Below are 8,231 nucleotides of genomic sequence, written 5' to 3'. Positions count from 1 at the left end.
AATTCTTGATGGTGGCAGAGATAGTGGTGCTTAGAAGTGGAGAATGGTGGCGGTAACGTTGTGTTGCTTCATGGTACTGAGCATGGATGTAACAATGTAACAGGTAATGGTTTGAGGGCCAAGGGTTGTGGTTCTTAATGGTAGTATTGGTGATGGTTGTGGTGCTTAACAGTGGTAGTTATAACTGTGGTGCTTAAAAGGGGCAGTGCCATTAGTGGTAGTGGATAACAGTGGTGGTGGTGGTAATGCTGGTAGTGGTGGTAATGTTGGTTGTGGCGGCTCCAAGTAATGCAGGCTGGTGTAATGGTTTTTATTGTTGCTATATCCGGCATATGGAGGTGCCTGGTAGTGGTGGTAGTTGTTGCTGCTCCTGATGTGACTTTAAAAGAATTCTAATAGACTCTCTCTCTCTCTCTCTCTCTCTCTCTCTCTCTCTCTCTCGTATACACGAACTTTTACACAGCTCAGTATTTATAGTAAACAGTTAAGAACCACAGAAAAGTTGTCTTGGGAGGAGAGAGAGAGAGAGAGAGAGAGAGAGAGAGAGAGAGAGAGAGACCACATCTAGAACTAGAAAGCGCTCTTAGAGCGCATACCTCCGCCAATGCCATTAAAATGGATCCGGATCCGGAGGCGTGGGTATAGGATCCGTATCCGGATCCGGATCTGCCCCAAAATTTAATCAATTCATTCTTGGTCCATGGAGCACCTTTCCACAAAATTTCATTGAAGTTTATTGAGAACTTTGGAGATATTGTGCGGGATACTCCAGATTCGCACCAAAATTAAATCATTTCTTTCTTGGCCCATGATCCACTTTTCCATAAAATTTCATCAAAATCCTTTCATAACTTTTTGAGTAATCCGGATCCGAATCCGAGGATATAGGATACGGATCCGCCCCAAAATTTAATCAATTCTTTCTTGTTCCATGGAGCACCTTTCCACAAAATTTCATTGAGATTCACAGCGAACTTTTGGAGATATTGTGCGAGATACTCCGGATCCGGATCCGGATCTGGATTCGGCCAAAAATTTAAATATTTGTTCATTCGCCCATGGCCCACCCTTCCACAAATTTTCATCAAAATCCATTCATATCTTTTTGAGTAATATTGTTAATAGACAGACAAACATACAAACAAACAAATGCGGGGCAAAACATATACCTGCTTAGCGGAGGTAAATAAAATAAGAGTTGGACAGAGTGAATTAGAAAGCAGCATACATGAACAACACGACCACTGATGTACACTCGCGGTAAAAACAATCTTTACACTGATGAGCTGTATATATATTGGTGTGAACGGAATGAATCGGGTGAAGCATCAGTCTGTGACGTTGGCAAAGCTGAGTCAAGAACAGGTGAGATCTCCAACAATTGGTCTGGCCTGAGTAAGATTCGCTGCTATAAACGTGTCATTGAGAAACACCTGCATAAATCTATAGATAACTGATATAACCATCCTACCTTGAGGGTGTGACGTGAACACATATTTTTATTACAAAAATACATATTACATTGTTATGTTTTACATCCGTGATTATTAAGGATGTTTCCTATAATATTACTGAAGCATTTTGTAAACAATGGCCGAACTGTCTCGAGATTCATTGTGCTCAAAAGTGGGTCAGTACTGAAGTAAAACATTGCTGGAAGGGTTGTCAGATGCCTAAAAGGTTGAATTATGTTTTAAGTGCAGGAGGCTCATACACCCTTTACTGTGTAAAAAAAAAAAAATGGAGGGGTAATATTACTATTCTCCTGCAGAATATCCTTTATATGGATGTTGACACAACCTAATTGGGCTGCAGATAGAGATAAATGAAGGTGTATCAATCTATATGTAAGTATGACTTATTAAAAAATACCAATATATGAAGAATATAAGAGAGAGAGAGAGAGAGAGAGAGAGAGAGAGAGAGAGAGAGAGAGTGTTTTCACGTTTATTTGTGTGTGTTGAGTTAATCATAATATAATATCAAATTTCACTGAGGTGTTTATTATCATATACTATTATCTTTAGAGAGTATGTCGTTAGGCAAGTGAATATACTAATGTAAATGAAGGTTGTTCACACTGTTGTCTTAATGGTGGAGGTTCATTCGAAGACTCGAATCATATACCTGGCGACCTCCAGCAGGGTTACCAATATCGCAGCTGAGTGGATGCAAGTATTATCACGAGACTTCGACCCACATCCAGAATGTTTAGAGCGTTTAGTGTAACGATTGTTTTTTTTCCGTGAGTGTACATTCCCAGTGTATAATTGACCCTTGTAGAAGGTGACGTCTCCTTGTGGCCACCAAAATCATCTTAAGGAAGCAATGGTGGATTAGTAAAGACATTACCTGCCGTCTAAGCGTTATGGAGAAAATAAAAAACAATATGGGTCTCTCTCTCTCTCTCTCTCTCTCTCTCTCTCTCTCTCTCTCTCTCTCTCTCTCTCTCACACACACACACACACACACACATACACACACACAAAAGATTCGCACTGATACCCACAGAATGAAACTTCGGTCAATACTTCCAAGCAACAAGGCCGAATACAAAGGTACCAGACACGGAACCACAAACAGGAAACAGAAGACTGACCAGACGCTGAGAATAAGGCTGTTCTGTTACCCACCTACACCCACACCCACACCCAACCACTCCCCACACCACACCCACTCACTACACCCGAGCCCACCCACTCCCCACACCCACACTCACCCCCACTGACTCACTACACCCACGCCCACCCACTTCCCAGCAACACCCCCATACACACACACACACACCCGCCCCATATCCAACAACTCCCTACACTCATATCCATACCCACACCCACACCTACACCCCATATCCACAACCACAACCCAGCCACACCCAAATCCGCCCACTCCCCACACCCACCCGCCAACATTATTCTCTAAACTTCCCGGAATTTAGCGTGTCGACTCCTTCTACGTATGGCCTAACTTTTCTCATGTCCGTCTCCACCCCTCCTCCGCTCTCTCTCTCTCTCTCTCTCTCTCTCTCTCTCTCTCTCTCGATCTCTTCCTTCACACGCTCCTTTATTCTCTCTCTCTCTCTCTCTCTCTCTCTCTCTCTAGCACCCGTATTCAGACTTTTTACCCAGGCATTGTGTCAAGGCTTTGCATCCAGACACATGTATCCAGTTCTGTACCCAGGCTTTACTGAAGACATTACCCACCTTTGTTTATTATTGTCAGCCTTTAAACGGCGAAGCGATAATGTTTTTGCCCGCCTCTGTGTGTGTGTGTGTGTGTGTGTGTGTGTGTGTGTGTGTGTGTGTGTGTGTGTATCTGTTCCCAGTATATCTCATGAACGGTTTGAGCTATCAACATGAAACCTTCAGGGTACCAAGATATGGCCAAAATTTTGGACGATTTCGAAATCGGGTTCTCGGGGTCAAGGTCAAGGTCACCAAAACAGCTGCTAAAGGTCAACCAGTTTTTATCGCCCGCCTTTAGTACCATTATATCTCGTGAACGGCTTGAGTTATCAACATGAAACCTTCAAGGTATCAAGTTATGGCCAAATCTTGGACTTGGCCAACAGCATATTCTAGCGGGCGATCTTGGACTTGGTCAACAGCATATTCTAACGGGCGATTAGCACTCGGCTCCCGAATACTTTTCTTTCATATGATAATGTATTAGGCTCTTAGTATTAACCCCTTCACTGTGAGAATTTCTTATAGTTTGTGCTTTATCTAGACATCTGCATCTGGCTTAGGGTAGAATTGCCTAACTGGACGGGTGGGATACAGCCGTCGCTAAGCCCTTCACTATATCTCAGTTTTTTTTTTTTTTTTTTTTTTTTTTTTTTTTTTTTAAATCGAGGCGACGATGCACTTGATAGGTTGGTGCTGACTGGCTGAATGCAACATGTCCGGATAACATTGTTGTATTTCATATCATTGCCAGTAATGTGAATCGAAACCGATATTATTTGAAACATCCATCATCATCATCATCCAATCCTACGTTGCCCCATGAGGAGTGTAAGAGCCCGGGGCTAGGCACTTGGTCCTGACATTTAAGATGAAAGTGACCAGCCTCACTCATCCCTGAGTGGCATTACATGACCAATAAACCCCAATCACCCCTTGGATATAAACCTTCACCAGCTCAATCCGATTGGAGCGCAGTAATTACCCACTAAACCACCAGGCGAAACACAACGACGTTATTCGGACATGGTGCATTCAGCCAGCCATCACCAACCTGCCAAGTGCATCTTCGCCTCGAATAAAAAACTGAGTAACTGAGGTCTGAATAACGTGCTGTGATGGCGGTCTGATTCAAATGTGATACACGTCCTTCAATAGCCTATTCGATATACTGAGAAGAGATGAGCCTTGAGCTTGAGAAAGCTGGCAGCTGACTGATTGTCCGAGCGAGTACATTCTTAACTAACGATGTATTTAAAAATATTTTTATCATAAGGGTTACAATAACCGCTTGACGATAAGATAACCCAAACAAAATATTACATATAGTTATTTGCATAGATTAATTTAAAAACGGGGCCTTTCAAAGTTTATCAGATGGCCTAGATACGTTTGGAATTTTGAATTCCCAGGACAAATCGAAACAAATTCAGGTAAAGTTTTACAAGTTTCTTGATTTTTTCATGATGTTCAGGCAAATTACGGAATATTGTCATTACTGCGACATATTGTAAAATCTAACTTAGTAAAAGTTCGGAATTCCAATAAAAATGACTGGCAGACACGGGTGAAGAAGCTATAAATGATGTCACCGGCACTTTTCAATATCCAGCAGCCCATGTCTTGTCACAGCTCAGGAAGTAACTAGATATTCGAAATTAAAAAGATGGAAAACTTACTGATGATGTGAAAATAGAAAGCAAATGCAAACTGATGCCACAGCAACATGGTCTCGAATAAATTCAAATATTTGTCTGTTTAGTCAAGTGGCACACTGCACGAGCAGCCTACACCCCACAACCCACACTGTCATATTTGCTAGGTTGAATTTTACAAACTCTCGCAGTAATGACATAATTTACCTTAATTTGCCTGAAAATGAGAAAAGATTAAGGTACTCATAAACCTTTACTAGGACATGTTTTGATTTGTCCTGAGAATTCAAGTTCCAAACGTATCTAGACCATCTGATAAACTTTGTAAGGCCCGGTTTTTTAAATTAATATATACAAATAACTAAATATAATATTGTATTTGGGTGATCTTATCGTCAAGCGGTTATTGTAACCCTTATAATAAAAATATTTTAAACTGCCTCGTTAATAATGAATGCACTTAGACAACCAATCAGCTGCCACCTTTCAAAAGCTTAAGACTCTTTTCAGAGTAGATCGAATAGGTTATAGTGAAGAGGACCCTTCACTACGATGACGTGTATGGTACACTGTTCTCGGTGCAGCCTGCCACTTTTCCTCAGCTTGAGAGACGGGTTCGATACAGCTTTCAGTAAAACCCCGTCAGTCAAAGGTGTCTCTCACAGGATGATCAAAGTCGCCTGTAGACAGTACAAATAAACCACCACAAAACGCCATCGCAGTCAGAGGATTACAGTGAAGGTGGACCATACCGAATGCTTTCTTTTGTGGCGGTAATACGCGTGTCTGGCTGTCTGCCCATGACAATAATGTGGAGTGGTGTGGTTCGCTAAGGAAAGCTTTCAAATCAACCTCATCTCTCTCTCTCTCTCTCTCTCTCTCTCTCTCTCTCTCTCTCTCTCTCTCTCTCTGCTGTACAAACTTTGCCACTTCTCCACTGGCCACAACTCCACTCTAGTCCACTATTTACACTCTTTCTCCTCACTCACTCAACACTCCCTCCACTCTCGCTTCTCCCCGCGCCCTTTTCCTTAATGGAGATTGCTTCTAACTCCTTCAACTGCTGGCGTCCCTTCCAAGCTTAATAAAATCGTCTGGTAGGAGACAAATTTAATAAAAAGAGTACCTCCAAGGGCTGAAGGGTTAATCCATGTCAACACTATGGCATCATTTCACTGCCTCCACATTGACCCCTTCCATTAGATGACTTGTATTGTTGCTACCTCTAGACGAATGAACCCCGTTGATATGAGCCGTCCTTCCACGCTGCATGATACCGTCTGCCGTTAAGGGAATATAGTATAATAGGTGTGGTTGTAGGGTAGTGGGGTTGAAGGTGGACGCAGCTAACACCGTCACTATCCAGGGTCCTGTTATGGCTGAATGAAATACTGTGGTTGTAGGGAAGATATCATGCAGGACAAGGGGACGCCTCTCACAGTGAATGGGTTAACAGGTTGTGCTTTTATATACTAAGCCTTCTTCCTCACTCCATCCAGTCGCTACTATTCCGGACTTCTTCTACTCGTCCCACTTTAACTCGGCCTAAAGCGCCTATTGCCCCATACTGAAGGCTCAGCTGTAACAAGAGACTGACACTAGAACATGGCGATACAAAGAAGTGCTATGGAAAGGATGTATTGTCGTAGTATAGTCTGGTGCTGCCACTGACCTACGACAAACAGACTGCAAGAGGGAGGAAATCAGCATGCAAAGGTGGACGAACTTTTCTTAAAGTCGGTTGTTTTCAAGCAGTATCTTAGCTACATAAAGATGTTACGATGATCACCAACATGGCTACGTGTTTTTGTTGCAGTTTTCCTCTATGTGCAGAAAAGCTAATTTCGAGAGATAATGATGACAGAAATCACAGATACATGTATAATGAAATTTCACCAAGTTTGGCAGAGATTTCAAGTACAGTATCGCTGAAATATCCAAGCTTCATTTCCATTTCATTAACTTTCGTATGGAATCCAAGCACCAAAGTCAACTTTCCCATAAATCACTTCATGTGTGTGTGTGTGTGTGTGTGTGTGTGTGTGTGTGTGTGTGTGTGTGTGTGTGTGTGTGTGCATCAAATATACCACTGCACATATGATATATTACTCTATCTATTTTCCGGAACACATTCCTGCCAAATCCTTGGCATTAAAAAACTCGATAGGGAAACTCCAGGGCTTTTAGACCTATGAGGTTCATGAGAATGAGCCAATAGGCAGACGCTGGTACGCTACATACCTTTCCAGCATAATACCTCATGCAGCATCGCTCTACACAAATGACTTACATATCAGCTGTATGTCATTCTGTCGTCTTATTTTTCCCCTCGTCCTAGTCCTACTTCTCTGGCTTTCTCTTTTCTGGCTGGCTTGTCTATCGGCTCACTTCATCTCTCTGTCTGTCTGTCTGTCTGTCTGTCTGTCTGTCTGTCTGTCTGTCTCTCTCTCTCTCTCTCTCTCTCTCTCTCTCTCTCTCTCTCTCTCTCTCTCTCTCTCTCTCTCTGTCTCTCTCTCTCAGTATTCCTCGCTCGACTTCCCTTCTTTCCCCCCTTTCTATGACTCCCTGAAGCCCCTTTCACCCTTCACTGCCTCACCATATGCCACCCCTCTCATCCCCAGACCTCTTTCTTCTAATGTCCTTTTACCGTCTCACCCCTCTCTCTCAAACACTCTCTCATTCTCTCCATCCTCTCACACTTTTGCTTTACCCTTTTAAAATTCTCCTCACCACCACCCCTCTCTCTCTCTCATATATATATATATATATATATATATATATATATATATATATATATATATATACTGCCATATCCTATGTCACATATTTAATCACTGAACACCATTCTTGTCAATCTATGCCATTTTCGATTCTCATCCCCTCTCACACATAAGCACTCATCTCTCTCTCTCTCTCTCTCTCTCTCTCTCTCTCTCTCTCTCTCTCTCTCTCTCTCTCTCCCGTGTGTGTGTGTGTGTGTGTGTGTGTGTGTGTGTGTGTGTGTGTGTGTGTGTAATGAAATCTAATCACATTCATGACTTCCATATCTCTTTTCATGCCTGTGTCTATCATTTTTTTCTCACTGCTTCTCGTACCTCTCTTAGTTAGCGGGAACACTGTCAGACGTGTAGTAATGTGGTGAAGTATCAGCACCACAACTCAACTGTCTCGGATGCTGTTAAAGTTACAATACACCTATGGACAGCGTAGAGAAGGTTATGAAAGAGAAATTGGCGTTACGTATGTGACCATTCACAAAATTTGCCACCATGTTACTGAAAAAAAAAAAAAAAAACAGTTTGAGCACCAAAAATTAGTTAACTTGAAAACTATTAAAGCTACAGCAGACCCACGCATATCATTAAAAAACTTATGAAAAAGTAATTGGTGT

The sequence above is a fragment of the Coenobita brevimanus genome, chromosome 14 (genome assembly GCF_032717465.1).
Source record: "Coenobita brevimanus isolate Jiangsu-jjx chromosome 14, ASM3271746v2, whole genome shotgun sequence".
Classification (NCBI taxonomy): Eukaryota; Metazoa; Arthropoda; class Malacostraca; order Decapoda; family Coenobitidae; genus Coenobita; species Coenobita brevimanus.
Note: the sequence above shows the minus strand (reverse complement) of the source record.